Source organism: Heteronotia binoei, chromosome 2 (genome assembly GCF_032191835.1).
Source record: "Heteronotia binoei isolate CCM8104 ecotype False Entrance Well chromosome 2, APGP_CSIRO_Hbin_v1, whole genome shotgun sequence".
In the NCBI taxonomy this organism is placed as follows: domain Eukaryota; kingdom Metazoa; phylum Chordata; class Lepidosauria; order Squamata; family Gekkonidae; genus Heteronotia; species Heteronotia binoei.
In genome coordinates, this window is record NC_083224.1 from 32,957,951 (window position 1) to 32,962,145 (window position 4,195).

A 4,195-nucleotide genomic window follows, 5' to 3' on the forward strand; every position below is an offset into this window, starting at 1 on the left:
TTTTGCCGTCCCCTTCTTCTTTTGCCTTCTGTCTTTCCTAGCATCAGGATCTTCTCCAGGGAGTGCTCCCTTCTCATTTGGTGGCCAAAGTATTTGAGCTTCAGCTTCAGCATCTGACCTTCCAGTGAACAGTCTGGGTTGATTTCCCTTAGGACCGACTGATTTGATCTTCTTGCAGTCCAGGGGATCTCAAGAGTCTTCTCTGGCATCACATCTCAAAAGCATCTATTCTTTTGTGCTTGGCCTTCCTTATGGTAAATGTACCTTACCTCAGAGGGTGGTGAATTGAGGGAGAATTATGTGAAAGCCATTTGGATTCCCATTGGAGAGAAAGGTGAGGTGTAGATATCTCAATAAATAAATATAAGAAACAGACTCTCTGTTGATGTTTCACTGCAAGTGACTCAGCTACACCTCTGGCATCTTCACCTTGTATAATGCTGTGCATAGATATGTCACAGATCTTCTAATTGCCTTTTAGCCCTGCCATTCAAGTTATTGTTGCATTCGGTATCCAATTGGATGATTTTCTTCTTCTTCTTCTATGCCCACCAATAGGTTAGACTACTGTGTGATACTGCTGGATTATTATTGTGTGTGTGCAGGGCTTTTTTTCTAGCAGGAGCTCCTCTGCATATGAAATGACGGAGAAACACATGAGATTCTTTGAAACAGGCCACACCCCCTGATGTAGCCAATCATCCTGGAGCTTACAGTAGGTCCTGTACTAAAAGCCTTTTAAGTTCTTGGAGGATTGGCTACATCAGGGGGTATGGCCTAATATGCAGATGAGCTCCTGCTAGAAAAAGAGTCTCTATGTGTGTGTTGTGGTGACTTCTGGCAACCCCTATTGGGGCATGAAGGACACTCAGAGAAGTGACTTGATGCAGCCTGCCTCTGCATCCCACTCCTGGCATTCCAAGAAGGTCTCTCTTCCAAGTACTTGCCAGGGTCAGCCCTGCTTAGTTTCCAAGTTCTGACAAGATCAGGCTTGCCTGAGCTATCCAGGTCAGGGCTGCTCACCAAATTTTAATGCCTTCCTCCAGCTAAGGAGAGGCTTCCTGCAGCTTAAGTGATTCTTCAGATGGAGGAATCTAACAAAGGCTGATGATGTTATTCCTTTCAATGGGTATGTAGGCCCACTCTCACCAACCATGGAAGCAGGAGCACAAGTGGTAGGATACATTAATTATTATGGCTTATAAATTAAATTAAATTGTTTTTGTCAACCACACTGACAGTAGGCAAGAAGGAAGACTCAACATGAGATGGATGGACTCAATAATGGAAGCTACCCTCTTCTCTTTTCTCCTGGCACTCAACATCTGCCCTTCCGGTTGCTTTCTTGATCGATTTCCAGCTTAAACTATTGACATGGCATGTCTGTGGACCAAGCTATTGGCCTCCTGGATGCTGTTTTTCACAAGTATGCAGGCCAAGATGGTGACAAGAACATCCTGAGCAAGTAGGAGTTGAAGGAACTGATCCAGAAGGAGTTGACCATTGGACCACACTTGAATGATTCTGAGATTCAAGGCCTTATGAATGATCTGGATCACAATGGAGACCAGGTGGTGAACTTCCAGGAATGCGTGACCTTCATAGGTGCTGTGGCAATGACTTACAATGGGGGCATTGAAGGGATAATCATAGATGAGCCCAGCTAGATCAAGGCAACATGGCCTTGGGGAAGAGGAAGTGTCTCCGTAAGCAGTTTTGTGTCTAATAAAAATTGATTTTTGTATTTTTTTAAAGGAAGCTACAGCCTTCATTTTGCAAGACCTGAGCAAGGCTGCTAATGACAGCATGACTTGGATGTCATTAATTCTTTTTTTAAAAAAAAAATCAGGTCACAATTGATTTACAGTGACCCTGTAGGGTTTTCAAGGGAAGAGACTTTCAGAAATGGTTTCCCATTGCACGCTTCTGCATAGTGACCCTGGTATTCTTTAGTGGTCTTCCATCCAACTACTAACCAGGGGCTGACCCTGCTTAGCTTCTGAGATCTGATAAGATTAGGCTATCCTGGGCTATCCAGGTCATTAATTTATAGGGTTGCCATAAGTGCAAAGCAACAGCTCATGACACACAACCACTCTGGAAGCTAATTAGAGAGAAAGACACAATGCCAGCAAAATTCTATTAACCTTTACAGAGCTGGACAGCTCTTTACTGTTTTTTACTGCAACAGACAGCAACAGAAGATATTTCTAATCCAATCTTGTTAATGAAAACTGCATTTTACAAAATAAAATTATTATTCTTTTCAAAATTTCTGTTGAAATTAAAATGGAAATTTGCTTGAGCATACAATTTTGTTCCATTTTGAATTTTTAGAAGTCACATCTCTTAACTTCTTTTTGTTTATTCCCTTCCTTCTTTCCATCTTTTAAAATGAAACTTTTTTTAATTTACAAGGAATAAAAGTGCAAGCATTCAAGTTTCTATAAAATATATATTATGAGGAAATTTAATGCAAAAAGAACTAGCAGTAATTTCCTACAGAGCTGAATATGGGGCTACTTTAATACTTAAAGTTATGACCATGTTTAAGCGCTTTGCTGAATTGGGATATAACTTTACACAGCCTACTGTAAAAATGCTGTATATTTTGTGGTTTTGGACTTACTTAAATTTCTGTTTTGATTATGCATTTTAGTATCTCATAAAAATGCCAGGGCCAATGGATGACTGCTTTTGTACTTTAAATGCTGAAAGAAAGGGAAAAAATGTTTGCATTTTATGAACAAATGCTAAACATTATGTGGGATAAAGAAGAAACCCCTCATATCATAGGAAAAACCTTTCTAGATTGAGCTAAAGGTGTCTGGACATAAAATGAATGTTTTACAGTGAATCAGACCATTGGTTCATTTAGCTTAATACTGTCTACTGTCACAGGCACTAGTGCTCCAGGGCCTTAGGCAGACAAAAGATCTTTCCCAGCACTGGTTACTGGACCAGACATATGGCAGAATGAGACTGTAATGAGTCTGCGGATGGTGGAATGGGTTGCACCTATGCTTACCAGTTGCCCACCCTTGGTATGTAACCTCCTGTCACCACACCATTTAAGGGGACTGCATACATAATGAAGGATAAGGGCACCTTTCTTTTGAAACTTGGAGGGTATCTTAAGGAGAGGGACTGGAAACTATGCTGCGAATTTGGTGCCTCTAACTCAAAAAAACAGCCCCCCAGAACCCCAGATCAATTCTCCATTATATCCTATGGGAATCAGTCTCCATAGTGTAAAATGGAGTGCCCAGCAGACATTTCCCTCCCCCATCCCCACTTTCTGATGATCCTGAAGTGGGAGAGGGCCTCCAAACCGGGGAATACCCTGCCCCCACCTGGGGATTGGCAACCCTAAAACAAACCAGTGTGTGAAAGGCTGGTCTAGATGCGCTGATTTTTAATTTTGCAGGAAGGTGTTAGTCTAATGAGCATTAAAAATGTGATTTGATTATCCTACAGTCTGGAATACTACGGCTCCTTTTACCAGCTCAGAGTTCCTTTGTCTTTTTCTGCTACGTATGCAGAGCAGGCTGACGTCCTCTAAAGGGAGAGGCCAGAGATCAGACTTGGGACCATTTACACCAAACATGTATCACTAAACCACTCCATTCCCTCAATCACCTTGGATTCCCAGATGTGATCTCTAGATTCTGGCTAGGCCTGCATATGTTCAAAGATCAGATGGAACTGGGTTTATTTAAGCCAATATGGCTGGAAAAATTTCATTTCCCATCACGAACAACCCGATGGTTTTGGGAAACAGGCAAGCAGGTCTCCCCTCATCATGTGATTGACTTCCAACAATGGCTATGTAGAAGAAGAAAAAGAAGATATTGGATTTTTATCCTGCCCTATACTCTGAATCTCAGAGTCTCAGAGCAGTCACAATCTCCTTTACATCCCCTCCCCACAACAGACACCCTGTGAGATAGGTGGGGCTAATAGAGGTCTAACAGCAGCTGCCCTTTCAAGGACAATTCCTACGAAAGCTATGGCTGACCCAAGGCCATTCCAGCAGGCGCAATTGGAGGCATGGGGAATCAAACCCAGTTCTCCCAGAGAAGAGACCGCACACTTAACCACTACACCAAACTGGCTCTCAGTAGAGGTATACTTATCTGAACATGGATGCTCTATTTAGCCATTGCTGGATGAATCCTTCTTGAATTTCTCTAAA

General features: G+C 42.2%; 1 pseudogene; it reads left to right on the forward strand.

Annotated features, from left to right (window-relative positions):
• Nucleotides 1–1,379: 1,379 nt before the first annotated feature.
• On the forward strand, nucleotides 1,380–1,754 carry LOC132567287 (protein S100-A6-like; annotated as a pseudogene).
• Nucleotides 1,755–4,195: the final 2,441 nt, after the last annotated feature.